Source organism: Rhipicephalus microplus, chromosome X (genome assembly GCF_043290135.1).
Source record: "Rhipicephalus microplus isolate Deutch F79 chromosome X, USDA_Rmic, whole genome shotgun sequence".
NCBI classification, from domain to species: domain Eukaryota; kingdom Metazoa; phylum Arthropoda; class Arachnida; order Ixodida; family Ixodidae; genus Rhipicephalus; species Rhipicephalus microplus.
The window spans coordinates 261,484,057-261,499,662 of NC_134710.1; positions in this window are offsets into that span (position 1 = coordinate 261,484,057).

The window sequence follows — 15,606 nt, forward strand, 5'->3', positions numbered from 1 at the left end:
CGCTTTTCATCCGACCAATACACGCTTTTGAGAGGGCCAGTTTCATCAGGTTTCGCCTTAATGCACGTCGTATATGTTTCGGATCGTTCTCATATAGAGTATACAATTAAGGTTCGTTTATTGTTCAAGGCACATTTAAAATAAAAACTGAAAAAAGCGCATTCACTCTAAGAAGTAGTAAGTAGGGGAAATGCACGGTTGAATCAAAACACGAGACTTGACTTGCAAGTATCACGCGCAAACTATGGGCTCAAGCTGCAGCATTTTTAATATTTGTAGTCCCCTTCGTTGAAGGGACAACCGTAGCGGAACCACGCTTATGTTACTCGGCTGCTGACCCCAAGGTCACTTGTTCGATCCCAGTCGCATTTCGATGAAGACGAAACGCTAGAAGCCCGTGTACTGTGCGATGTCAGTGCGAGTTGAAGAACACCAGATATCCAAAATTTTTGGAGTCCTCCACTGCAGCGTTTCTCATAATCATATCGTGGTTTCCGGATGTAAAATTTCATATATAATTATTTCTCTAATTTACAAAACTACACCTTCGTATTGATAACTACATAAGCACACTTCGTCACCGAGTAAAATGCAAGCAGCCCGGTCAAAAGCAGTGAGTGTGAAGTGCGATGTGTCACGAGTGCAGATGGTGACACGTCGTGGGGTCTTCACCCATTTTTCTTCATCTTTCTGCTTATGACATTAAGTTTCAGCTGGCGGTTAGCCCTCGTGCTGCAACCTTTCGTAATCAATTCCCGCCGCTGCTCTGATTGATTGATTGATTCGTGGGGTTTAATGTCCCAAAACCACCATTTGATTATGAGAGACGCCGTAGTGGAGGGCTCCGGAAATTTCGACCGCCTGGGGTTCTTTAACGTGCACCGAAATCTGAGCACACGGGCCTACAACATTTCCGCCTCCATCGGAAATACAGCCGCCGATGCCGGGATTTGATCCCGCGACCTGCGGGTCAGCAGCCGAGTACCTTGGCCCCTAGACCTCCATGGCTGGGCCCGCCGCTGCTCTGTTCTTCGAAAACAGGTTCTTGCGACATGTAGCTCAAGTTAGAACCGACTTTTCGATGGAGGCGAAAATGCTTTGGGCCCGTGTGCTCAGATTTGGGTGCACGGTAAAGAACCCCAGGTGGTCGAAATTTCCGGAGCCCTCTATTACGGCGTCTCTCCTAATCATATGGTGGATGGTGGTTTTGGGACGTTAAACCCCACATATAATCATCATCAACCCACGTTCCCATACAGTGATTGATAATCTACGTTCGTTGGACAACGCCAATGTGCAAACTTGTAGCGGTGAATCTGTGTTCGCCAAAGCCGCGCTGACGCTAAAAGTGCAACTCTTGCAACGCTCACTGCGTAGGCTACTAGTGATGCTGAGTATCGCATGTTGCAAGTGCACGCGTGCTGCATGCCAGTTTTCCTACAACGTGTGCTTTTACGTATCTACCCCTCACCATCTTTCTCCGTAACTACTCGCCCGGCCACATTTCGAAAGAGGTGAAATGCAAATACGTTCCTGTTTTTAAAAACACCAGGTGGTCGAAATTAAGCCGCAACGGCATACCTCATAATGAGGCTGTGGTTTTACAGAAAAAAGAGGGAAAGAGAAAACAAAGAAAAGCGATCATTGGGCACTAAATAAAAATTTATTTAATATAAAAGCCGATCACTTTACTTATTACTGCAGGATGAAAACCTCAACAAAACTGTGTTCTGCGAACAAATTTCTGTTCCCGCGTGAGACGAAATATGTTTCAGTCATATGTGCCTCATAAATAACTTTAACTTGAAATCGCTAAAAGTAGTGTCATAATTAAAGTTTCTTCTTAAATAATTAAGAGCTAAAATGACGTAATATAAGTGGTTAACCTCGACTTTTGTTCAATGGCTGACATATAACCAATCATGATCTCAAATATATATACATTTTCACAAGCTGTTCATAACCACCCCTTTCCGAACTTTCCACTCCGATTCATGTTTGCTACGTCTTGTCACGCTTCTACGACTATTTTTTCATCACCCCCCTGCCCCTCCACCACACAAACACACACACACTTCCACAGACACACATTCTCACCGGCACATCTTAATTTTTCATCGTAAAAATATTTTTAAAAATCTAGCAGTTTCGTGTACGAATACAACCGATGAGCGAAGCTCCTTCGAAATGGAACGCGAGTGACTACATCTCGCTGCTGGCTTTCGTGAAGGGTGGGGAGAGCGTCTGCTGGGCTCGATGGCGGGAACGAGGGAGTGTGCGACGCGCGCAGCACAGCCAGCCCAGCCAACGCGTTCGCTGGTTTGGGGGCAAGGGCAGAGACTAAGAAAGAGGAAGAGGGAAACAGGTGGAATGGGTGTGAGCGGTGATATGGCGGGGAGCGGTGATTCCATATTAATAATTCGATGGTGATTCGACTGCGATGGCGAGTTGTGCGCGTAAGGACCTGCGCTCCTCATAATGAGAAATTGCAATCATTTCCGAGCGTCACTGTTTCTCACCATTCGGTCTTCCCATGCCCCTTTTTTAATGCGATAGCGTTAAAAGCCTGCATCACAGAAATGCCTGTGTCGATGTCGGTGGCGATGGCTGGGAGCAGAAAATTGGTCTTGTCTGCGAGCCAAAATAAAAATATTTGGGCTTTCGAGCCTGAATTGCACCATATTGTTCCTCAAGCTATTCAGGGACTATGATTGAACCATGGGCCTTCTGAATGGAAGTCAGGTGCTCTACAACAGATGTCCCCTCTACCACAGAGAGGACGAAACAACAGAAAGTAAAAAATTGTTTCTCTTTCTGGAAAGGTCGTATTCCCTTACGCCACCGTTTTACAGCGAAGTTGTTAAAGTGGACCTCAATCAGCTCAAGTATCGTCGGCAGCCTAGCGAAGAACGGTGAGGTGGTGGGATGGGAGTGAAGCATAGCATGGCCATGTATAGTATAGCACAGCATAGCAAAGTGATGCGTACGGAGAAATTAGGGTTAGGAATATATAAAGAAGGGGAGAGGCGTAAGTTGGGCATGAATATGTGAAGTACAACAACAAGGTGCAAATAGAAGTGAGGGTGGGGAGGAGCATAACATAGCCATGTAGTATACCCTACATTGCTATGCTATGATCTCCCTCGTCCCCTCCTCACTTTCACTTCCACAGTACGGGATGGGAAAGGGAAGTGAAGAAGAGGGAGTCAAGTTGGAGGTTGGAGACATGCCTAAGTAGAGAGGAGGTTCCTTCAGTGCTAAACCATGCCCGTGTTCACCTAGCTTTGCCTCGGTTAGCATTTCATCCCTGAGGCTTTCCATCAGCACCACTCTGTATGGCCCTCTACGACATAAGTCACTTAAAGCCACGCATAAATAGTAGAGTTACGCGAGATCAGAGGCAAAATAGTTAGTTGTTAGCCTTACTTAGTAAAACATTACAATTTGGTGCTAACTCACTCGTTGCTTCGCCCTTGCGGCGAAACTGCGATTATTGTGTACTAAAGTTTGTGTCCGTATTTTGGCTCCTACCTTTACACTCGACTCCCACGAATTTGGCGTTAAAGAACCCCAGGTGGTCGAAATTTCCGGAGCCCTCCACTACGGCGTCTCTCATAATCAAATGGTGGTTTTGGGACGTTAAACCCCACATATCTATCTATCCCACGAATTTGGTGTTCCTTCAAGAAAAAAAAAAAACATCAGCGTGAGCAGCTATTGTAAGTGTCACTGCGTCACCTAACAACGAGTGGCCGGAAGCACGACTTCAGGGAATCTCCACTTGGCAAAAAAGGTATTTCAAAAATATTGGCTTCACTTTCAACCAGAATCAGTAAGAGTGTCCCTTAAATGTTTGGCCTTTCACGCCTACATGTTATGCCGCTGATACGCATGCGCCACACCACTTTCGTTGTCGCGCCATTCGTTCAGTGTGTTCAAGTGCCAAGCGCGGGAGTGTGTGGATGGCAGCGACAAGCTGACGACTGTTATTACGGTGGCGCCATAGTCGCATCCGGACGGGCGCTCACTCGAGGGAGAGCAGAACATCGTCTCCTGCCTCTTGGGTGGGGCCAGGCGCCTAGCCCGTCTCACCGCCGCACAATAGCTGCGAGACGTGATTCCGGGTTGCACAGTGGCGCTGCCGTGTTTAGAAACACTCGGCGGTGCGGTGTTCTCCCGAGTACCCTGAATGGCGCCATTCTCTTTTCGCCGACAGGCCTTGCGCTGACGCGTGTTCCCGTGAACACGCGCCTCCCTCTCTTTCGCTTTGGCTCTATTGTTGTCTGACTGCACGAACATTCAGTGATGACGGCTCGGAGACACTCCGTGAGCCCTGAAAAGCCTTCAAGTGTGTCGAGCACCAGCCTGCTTGGGTCCGCGTCTGTCTTGATGGAATATTCTGTTATTCACTAAAAGACGCGCGATTCGAACTGTGTTAAAAACTAAAAAAATAGAAATGTCGTATAGTCCGTAAAATATGGAAAAAAAGAAAAAAACACTCAAAGAATTACACTCGCTGTAAATGTAAGTGTTTGCTTTTCTTAGTGGTCAAACTGTCGCGCACATCACCCTTTAGACGCTTCAGAGGTGACGAGAGGGCAGGCGACTGGGTGTGACATCAGCACACACTTTTCAAGAATCTCACCATCGCGATCTGCTCTGCCCGAAAAGGCACACAAGTGATCGAGTAACGAGCTTCAGCACGAAAAAATAACGGAAAGTAACAACGAAATAATTGTGTGGCGCGCCTGTAGTAGGACTCTCCGGATTAATTGTGGTCAGATGAGCATAGCGCAAGGTGCTTCATTAGGGGAGGGCTGGTTGATTGATATGATTGATATGTGGGCTTTAACGTCCCAAAACCACCATATGATTACGAGAGACGCCGCAGCGGAGGGCTGAGGAAATTTCGACCACCTGGGGTTCTTTAACGAGCACCCAAATCTGAGCACACGGGCCTACAACATTTCCGCCTCCACCGGAAATGCAGCCGCCGAAGCCGGGATTTGATCCCGCAACCTGCGGGTCAGCAGCCGAGTACCTTAGCCACTGAGACCACCGCGGGGGGGGGGGGGGGAGAGGCGAGGGGAGGGCGTACGCACCACCATCCCCCCTTTGAGTCCGAAGGAAAACGAATTTCGCATTAGATGCAAAAAAAATTGAAAATGAGGTGATGACGTACTTCTCACAAAGGCCTGCCATTGGCCCCACCTTTCAGTGTTATAAAGTAAACAGTTCTTGCATACAACTCACTGTTCTTTGCCTTTATCGAAGCCATATCGTAGTAATAAATTGAGGCACACCTTGCACATTAAAAGATTACCTGAAACAACCAGCTGAATAAAAGGGGTCGCATAGGCGTCCCTATTTTGATGAAATGAGAGCCCCCCCCTGCTTCCTCCCCGTACGCATGCCCTAGCAGATTGAGTTCTTTGATTTTAACATAAATATTCATACACGCGCGTTCTTATTTTAGGGGCGAAGCCTTGTTCGTTTGCGTTTGCAATTAACGTACAAGCCACCTCTAGTGACGATGACGATAACTCTGACGACGATGAATAACAAGCACCTTCGAGACATGTCTGCCATCAAGGGTACAGCACAAGCAAGGTACCCACTATACAGCGTGGAAACTTGGGCAAGTTGGTAGGACATAACTGAATGCAGGAACAGCGCAACCTAGAAGTAGTTACTTCGTAACTACGGAAGCGTAAAAAGCGCAAGGACAGAAAAGAGCGCTGACTTTCAACAAAGATTTAATATCGGAGTGGTGTACATATATGTACTATATGTGTTTTTGTCGCTTCCGTAGTTACGAAGTAACTACTTCTAGGTTGCGCTGTTCCTGCATTCAGTTACTCACTATACGTCATGGTGATGACAATGAAGAAGAAGCACGTTCGATACCGCGCATTCATAGAGTTTCCTAAAATTAACTAGAGGGAACTCTGGCGCTGCGATCGTTTGGCGACCATGGGAATGATGGGTAGTACACACATTTGCCTAGTCTTCGTACTTGCGGGCGGCGAATCGTACTTGCGGCTTCGTTTGTTGCTGGTTACGCTTTTGTTTTGAAGGAAAGAACGAACCCTTTTGAACTTTGTGACCCCATTTGAAAAGGTAAGCTTTAAAAAAATGATGTGGTTAAGCACAACTGCTGAAAATTTGCTGATTTTTTTTGTTTCGTGAGAAAACAGCTCCAAGCCACACGAACACACACGGAGCCAGAAGCAGGCCAGAAGTACGAAAATTAGACAAATGTGTGTACTACCCAGCATTCCCATGCTCGCTGAAGCGCCGTGCGTTGCAGCTCCCGTAGACACTAGCGCCAGAGTTCCCCCTAGTGTATATTAGGAAACTCTGTGCTCACATTCTCTTTCTGCCATCACGGCAGAGCACAAGCAAGGCACCCATTACACGTCATGACGATGACGGTTATGACGATGATGATTGGAAACAGATGAGCAGAACCGTTTTATATTGACTTCTTGGGAATGTGTTAAGTGAAATTTGGAAAACTAACACATGCAAATCTACATTCCCATCCAGAGTCGATAACGAGGGAGGAATCGAAGAAGCAAGTGCGCAGCTGCCCCCCTCCCCCCCGCCACGCACATACACACCCCACTACTAAGAATTTAAATGACTGCGGTCCTCCTATTTACAAAATATCCAGTGACACCTAAATAATTTCTGAGGATACTACTGGAATGAATCTACCGTAAGTAAACTCTTATCACAACCATTATTTACTTTTGTGTGCCTCTCTCAACGCTTCACTACATCGGATTCCGTCACTGCCCGCAACAATTTCACTCCTTTCCTTCCCTTTACACCATGGATAAGTGGGAAAACTGCGCCTCTCCATTTTCGCCGTGCTCACTGGAATGAGTTTGAGTTCTCTACAGATATTGTAAGTTGCAACGGCTTTTTGAGATTCGAAAGTGAGACGAAGGGGTTGGCGATGTGTACATAACTATGGTCACACGTGTCTTCCCTGTATATATTTGTGCTTACGAATATTTTATGAATAGCAACTTTATTCAAACGTTGCTACCGAAATGTAAAGCACGAGTATTACAGATTGAAAGTATTGTTTTGTTTTATTTTAGTTATAACCCATTGGATGGAGGAATCGACAAACTCAGATATATGTGTAATTTGTCGACGAACATCTATCCTGAGCTGGATGACGTTTCATCCAGGATCTACAGGCAACAGGAAAAACCGAGTCAGGCATGGTTTGTATCTTTCCGACGCAGGCCGTGTATACGAGCCACGTTTGAAGTCCGAGATTTCAGCTCGGGCAAGCAGTGCATGGCTCATTTCGGGCTCGTGCCAGCTGGGCTCGAGTGAGGAGACAACAGTTCGAGCAGGGCTCTATACGCGGACACGTGTTACGAAACTGGACGTAAAGATGAAGTTTCATCGCTGTTTTATTATTGTTCACTGGTCACGCGCGTTCACGTGCCTCAGTTTAGCGAGCGAGAAGGAGAGAAAGGGGGAGGGGAATGCCGCATCTGTGACGCAGCCGCCAGCAGCGAGTGGGTGCGCAGTGACACTGGCCGCTATTCCTACCAGGGCACTAAATTGACAGGCTATTTCCGGCACTTGCTCGCTACTTAAAATTGAAAACATTGTGGTGTCACCTATCCACTTCTCGACTTGGTAGGTGAGGCAGGGGGCGCCCAAGTCATGAATACACAAATGGACGTCTCTATGCTAAACTCGGTTGTCGCGTGCATCTGTATGCGTCATGAGGCGGCTCCGCGGTAGCCGCATGCGTGGTTCTTGAATATTCAAGACAGCGCAGCTTTCCGAGTGAAAAAAATAAAACAAGAAAGGAACTTACACGACACCGACTGGCCATGCGTAAATGCTGTACTTTGAAAGAATGAGTCAGGAAACGCGTTTAGTGGTTTTAACGCTCGTGACGGTTGGCGTTTGGTCAAGGCGTCCCGGGCACGTGTATCGTTTGCGAAAACGCTGCACGTTCGTGCTTGCGCATACGTATATACATATATTGGTATATATAAACGTGACCTACAACTTAATCGCCTGTCATGGTTTTTACTTGAATCACCGTTTTCACCGAAGGCACAAGGCGCGTGTGGTGTTCTCAGAGATGGCCAATTCCAGCATTTCAGCATTGCTAGAATTAGTCGTTTCTTGCACTGTTTCAGAAATCGTGCGCCAGTGTCTCGGCATGCTTCCTTTGTGTGCCTAATCACGCAGATGCAGCAAAGACTGATGTGCGCAAAGAGCGTGATTTTTTCGTGCACGCAGTAGATGTCAATGTTATTTTCAGGGAGTGGAGATGACTGTATACATATAGTGTAGCGAACGTGACGATTTTCATCGTAAATCTCCATGCAGGTGCCAGAGCTAAGACACTGTTCCTATTTTTTTCCGGCTCTATACATTATGTCGCTTAGAACTACAGAAGTGCCCATCACAAAGTACTGCTTGTAAGAGACAATGCAATTATTTGTTTCAATGAAACAAAATGACTTAATTTACACATTTTGGGTGCGGTTGCTCCAAATTTTTGGCCTGTCCACTCTTTACACCACAAGAGCTAACATTCATAGTTGAAAGCACAACTCATACACCGCCGTCCCCTCCTTTCCAATTCACTTCCTAGTAAAAAAACAAACAAAAAAATCCTGGCGCCGCCCCCGCCACTGTGGTCTTCCGTTGCAATATACTAATGACTCATGCGTTTGTTGCTTATGTTGGAATCTTTTCTCTCGGTATTCAACGACTTTTCTGACAAATTTTAACTTTAGTGACAAACCTTTAATTACTTCAGCACATTTCACAGCGCAGACTTCACGCATTTCTACGCATAGTTTCATCTCACCAAACTTATAGCTATCTTATATAGCTATAGCCATAGATTTAAGCGTACTGATACGCTGTGAACATACTGAGAGCTCTAGATCCTTCTTAGGCTTCGAGAATGACTTCGATAGCGTGGCACAAAATTTTCCCGCCGCCTACACGACGTGCAATGATCTGAGGTTTCTTTCGCATCGGAATACGTGCCACAACATTACCAGAACTGTCAACGTTTCCGAAAGCCCAATCACCTAATAATCCGACTCACTCACTTTTCAGTGGTACGTCATGATGGCATTCCCAACACCAACGACAAAGTTCAATGCATAGCATACATGTGAGCCCCCAATGTTTTTTTTTCCTCGCTTAACCTTGGCCATCATTTAGAACGCAGATTCTATACACTGCATCTGACCGTATAAACAGCTTCGCAGTAAGCGTAAGTTAGAAAAAAGGAGGAAAATAATATGAAAGGCCAATATAGAACAACGTGCTCACTGCAGTGTATACTAAGCTGTAGTGCCTAACTGTTTCCGAAGCACTGGGCACAATTGAACGAGTACCTCAGACAGACTACCAGCACTGTTGTGGATTTTGTTGCGGTACAAGCGGCCGTGTACCGTATCGGTAACCGAAGGAGACACGGGCGCGCAAGAAGGGCAGAAATAAGGGTTGAGGTTTTGCGTCCCAAAACCACGATATTATAATGAAGGACGCCGTTGTGGAGGCCTCCAAACATTTCGACGATCTGGTCAGGAGCGTATGAAGAAACTCTTTTTGTGTTTCGGTCTTTTTTGTTGTTTGTTTGGGGTGGGGTAGGGAGGCGGTACTCTCTTGATTTCGGAGGGAATTACCCCATTGAATTGGTAATTTTGCGCCTCGTATGTCAGGGCGAAAAACATTTTTGGTCGGGAAGAGGGGGGGGGGGGGGGGCTACATGGCATGGGCCTGGTGTGCCAATCCTTGGCTACGCCACTGCAATGTTGTGTATACTTCAATGTGCCCCTATATCTGAGCGCACAGGCCTCTGGTATTTCGCAGTCATCAATATGCGGCCGGGATTCTAGCCCGTGACCTTCAGGTCAGCAGTCGAGCCCCATATAGGCATAAGTGGGAGTTCATCCACTACTGGGATCATTATTAATAAAATTGTACGAACGACCAGCGTCATTCTGTGACCAGTGATCTCTCTTGTTTTCGTCTTAATTTTCTAACCACTTCTCCAACCCCTACTGTCGGGTAGCAAATCGAACACTGCTCCAGTCAGAAGGAATTAAGCATGTTGAACGAGTTTCGCGGTTTATTACCTGCATTGTCCTCTAATGAACGCCGTAATAATTTTTCTTCGAACACACACTTAAAACATCATTAAGTGCTCTGCCGTGTGGTATTCGAGGATACGTTCATGCCTATTTTGGTCCCCCGAGGCAAATCACGCGCTACATCGGACCTCAATAAACCGCGGACATGAGCAAGCCTCAATTGAAGAGCTCCGGAGGGCAAAATTCCTATAGCGATTGATAAACCCACTGGAAGAAGAGATTCCATCCCCGAAGCGCTGCTCAACACTTCGCGGATGGCGGACTTGGTGCGAGTTCCTTGCTCCACTCTTATGGGAAGTGCACGCGGCTGTAAGCACCCGCAAGTGCATTCTGGGTCGTGAGAACGGTGCCGCCCGCACTCTCGCCAGCATCGATCGCTTAGTATGCGCGCGGGGTGTATGGCACGTTGCCAGGGTCAATTCATGAACCAGCGTGTTTATTGCTCTGCGGCACTCTCACACGCGACTGCACGTGGTATTGAACCTTCGGCTGCGCTCGCGGCGACCAGGAGCGGTTGCGCTCTGGATAAATGAGCACATACCCGTGTCCTTGCGTGTGTATATATATATATATATATATATATATATATATATATATATATATATATATATATATATATATATATATATATATATATATATATATATATATATATATATATGCTAACCGTGCCGGAAATGGGCACGCACGGGGCTTGCAGTCATCATGTCTGTGTCGATCACAAGTACACCAAGCGCGTTCCATGAAAACTCATTGTATACAACCACGCTGTTTTGGTGGATGTACAACGCGCACGGAAGAGTATATAGGGCAGTTAACTAAAGGGACCTGCAACGCTTTTTTTTCAGCATGATCAGAAAACATTGCTGATCGGAATAGTAGAGGCTCCTGAGAACACGCGGGCCAAACATTATAGCGCAGCACGTGGCCCATAATTGACCGTTAATTCTTGAAGTCAGCTGAAAATAGCCCTGTCTTCGCTGCGGCATACACCCGAGTCCACGGCCGTTGTCCGATTTCAGCCTTGTCAGCTGCATAGTTACGGCAGCCGCCGCGTGATGCGTGCTCGCAATCACACTGAAAGGAAGCCACGCGTTCGACAAAAAAAAAATGAGTGCTCAAGCTGATAACCCGTCCCCCGTCCCCTTGTCACTACCTTCCCTGCGTAGCTTTCAGCGCGCTCGCTGGTGCGAAAGAAAAAGTATGCAATCTCCCGCTAAAGGAAACCATGTGTATGTGCGAAGCAGCGGGCGCTAACGCTTACACTGGTGGCGGCGTTCACGCTGGCGCTCATCACAGCGTTGCGCAGTAGAGAAACCTGGGGAGGCGCTAAGCACGCAGTGATGGACCGCTGTTTCCTACTGAAACATGGCAATTGCTGCGAGTGAGCAATGAGAAATGAATGACTCCGAGCGGACACAGAGACCCGCAGTCCGCTTTTAGTTAATGCGCGCGCGGCGAATTTTCATTGTTGAACAACTCACAGGAGAAACCTCACACTGGCACTACCTTCAATCGTAGTATATAGGTGTTCTTGGCGGTCAAGATCCAGTGCCTATGTATGGGGGGTGGCTAGGGAATAGTTGTGCAGCGCGAGCTTTTTTTTTTTTTTTTTCAGTCAAGAAACTCGCTAGCAGACGCTGCCTGCGTGGATGTTACGAGGCGAGTGAGGGGGAGCGTAGGAGAGGAAAGAGAGGACGAGGGCTAAACACAGCAGGGAGGGATGCCTAGATAAGAGAGAGGGGTAAGCTAGCAGACGCTGCCAGCGTCGGTCAACGTTGCGAGTTGAGAGAGGGGTAGAAAGAGAGTAGGCACATGTGCAGTGGAGTGCGCGCGCCACCGGAGGCACTGCGCCGTGCTCCCGACCGGGTAGAAGAAATTAGGCGCTTTTTCTCATCTTCTAACCACTACCACCACCACAACCACCGGATCACGCTCGCTGATAAGATGCTTCGCATATAAAAGAGCATGCGCTTAATGTGTGCGTCAAATCCCTAAAGTAACTCTACGGTGTCTAGAAATATACTGTATTTCTAGGCACTGTAGTAAGTCTGCTCGTACTTGATAGATTCTAAAAAATTTTGCAGCAGTGGATTCGTGAGACAATAAGCTGTTTTCACAAAGCCGATAAACGATAACTTGGAAAAGCATGGCAGGGCCTCTCTTACGCAATGCAGTTCCATTATAGGCCGTGCAAAACACAACTATCAGCCCCGCGAAGTTACAGTGGCGTCGCCTGGTGGGAGGCTTGCGTGACGTCATGGCACGGACTCTTCGAATCATGCTGTGGCGCGTGTACATAACACGCGCTCGCTTGAAACGCCGTTGTGCTACCAGCGCCAACTTTTTGCTTGTCTTACGCATAAAATAAATGGCGGAAGCCGTATCGATGATGTTCCTGGTTAAACAATGAACAGCTAAACATTTTTTTTTTTTTTACAGTAGAATCCCCAACGGTGTCTACGCTCCAGCGTACACGCTTTGATGAGGTTTGCTACGGTGTCGCGCTGCTTACTTCGAAGATGGGTTCGATTCTCGGCCATGTTAGCCGCACTCCGACGGGGGTGAACAGAAAGACAATACATGTGGAGCAGGTTAAAAAAAATGCGAGGTGACCACATACTTTACAGCGTGCCTTGCAATAATGTCACGTTTCTGAAATGTAGACGACATGATACCTGCATTTCAGGTTCCATTGTTCACGGGTGATTCCTTTAAAAAGATGGGATTGTTCCGCCTCCTCAATTGCTATGTGTATCGGACGCATCGGGGTAACTGCTTGCAGCTTTTTTTTTTCTTGTGTGCGCGTGCTTAAGTTGTTATCGAGGGTCACAAAATATCTCGATTGCACTCGCCCGAGAATAACGCCGCACCTGTTGCGTTAGATTTTCTAGTGTGTAGTTGCTCATGTTTCCTCAGGTTGTTTAGCTTCATGTTTTTGAGAATAATGTCGGCACTCCATTTCACTATAAGAATATGTTGAGGTTAGTTGCAGAAACTGCTAGTGATTTCGTACAGTGTCCACGTGCAACTTCCTAGCAACTGTGCTGTCACGCTTGTAAATACCAGTTTAGATAGGCACCTGATGAATAAATATTTCCCACGATTGATTACCCCAGATGAGCGTCAATATGTATATGAACGTGACATGCGAGACTAATGGTTGCTTCACTGAGGTAAAGGGCATTTCTTTATCACGTGGGCCACGAAGTGGCATGCGCTATTGAAACAGTTCATTTAGACCTGGTGTGCGTGTGTGTGTGTGTGTGTGTGTGTGTGTGTGTGTGTGTGTGTGTGTGTGTGTGTGTGTGTGTGTGTGTGTGTGTGTGTGTGTGTGTGTGTGTGTGTGTGTGTGTGTGTGTGTGTGTGTGTGTGTGTGAGTGAGTGTGTGTGTGTGTGTGTGCAGACGATTGCTATCAGCAGTGCTCCTGCGTGAAGTGAACATCACCGTTTATGACGTGATGGTAGATCGAGTCAGCTGTTCGAGTAAATCGGGGTATGCGACTAGGTAATTCTGACGACTGTTGAGAAGAAAACTGTAGACGAGATCCGAGTATACCGACTTAATTCTCAGAATTCCGGAAACCATTCTGTGATTTGCAGTGTTACTTTTCTTTCTCACTTTTATAAGTGATTGTGTAAGAAAGACAGATCCATCTTTCATCCCAAAGTGGAATTCTGTTTGATGGGCTACATTATTTGCAGGGGCAGACATAACTTTCACGGTAAATCGCACTGGTGTGAGTAAATTGAAAACGTCCCAATTTCATTTGTAATACTTAGAGACAAAAGTTTAATCGTGTAGCCTATGCCAAGTTGTAATGAAGTGATACTCATTTAGCAGGAATATTTTCTTAGCATTGATTTCGTCGAGTACGTGCATGACGAAGACAACTGATGGCCAGCTGCCCTGCACCTCAATATTCAAAATACTATTTCTGCCGCCTACTTAACTTTCAACAGCAATAAATGCCTTTGTACCTTTAGTAATCTACTTCTCGAAATTGAGAAGAAATCACCACCGTATCGCTGAAGAGCGGGTACACGGCGGGCTCGGAAAGAAGCGACCGTCGGCATGCGTCGGCGGCGGAGTCGGCGAGTCCTTGCCGTGACTTCACTTTGCCGCGACTGCAGCGACGTCAGTGTTCGTTATCGGGACTAATAGCATGTAACGGAGTAGTCAGTTTATGCGTACTTGCTAATTGTGATAACATGCTGCTAATCTAGAACATTGAGGAACCGTTGCCCTGTCGGGAAAAAGGGGGGCAGGGGGGGGGGGGGGCAAGTGATGCTTTGCGTGGGCATGGATGACGTACTATACTTTCTTTCTTACTTACTATACTTTCTTTATTTCCTTCGTTCTTTCTTTCTTTCCTTCTTTCTTTCAGATGGTGCAATGCTTCATCCTGCTTCCTTCATCCGTGCCTACAATTGGACCGTAATCTACAGGTCTAGCAGAGCAACGCTTCAGTTGCCACAGGCAAAAATGACGGTTGTGCGTTCACTTCAACGCAACAATTACACGGGGCAAGGTGAAATTACAAGTCACCACGGTAACCTCGATAAAAGATCAGGTTGCTGTATCAGAAACGGGTGATCGCCGACAAGCCCACAATTGAGATACACAGAGACAACGAACTTAATGAGGGTCCTCAGGGCCGACTCAGAGGAGGCGCCGCGGGTGGCTCTTACGTGGGGAAGCGCAGGTCATGCCTTACCACCGCGTCGCGGGACCCTCTCGACTAAGGGTCCCAAACTCTCCTCAAGCGCCGGGCCGTAGTCACGCAATTTAGTGAAAGCGGACGGGGCGGGGGGGGGGGGGGGGCTGGGCTTGTCATAATTTCAGCAAACGTAGCCACTTCAAGGTTTGAAAGCAAACTTTTCCCACATTTCATATACAAGTCACTTCTGAAGTAGATTTGGCGCCAGGATTCGAAATATGCTTTGACACCGATCTGAAAAATGGCTAAAATCTGGATGACAATTCTGAAGTATACTTTTTGTGTCCCGATTATGTTTCAACACAAGGGGGCCACATGGGGCACGTGCCCTACGAAAACAATGCTTTAGACTATACCAGTCATGCCTGTGTAGCTCATGAACGTATTTATTTAGAAAACAAAAACGTACGGGGAGAAGGCAGTCATGTGCAGGCCACGGGCTGAGTATTTGCGACCCCTGAACTAGACGGTTCGTTGCTGAGCGGCGAGGTTGGAACCCTTGAGTGCCCCCATCCCTCTTATTCCGTGGTGATGTGATCGTGGTCCCGCAACGAGCTATATAGGGACACTGGCGTGCAGAGCATGTGCTCTAAGTGCAGAAGGGGTCTCCGCAACGATCGGGCGTGAACGAGCCCGCGTACCTGCTTACCCAGGCTAGGCTGGGATAGGACCCAGTCCGCAGCATTCAAAGAGTATAAGTCTGAGGCCTGGGGAGCTTGAGA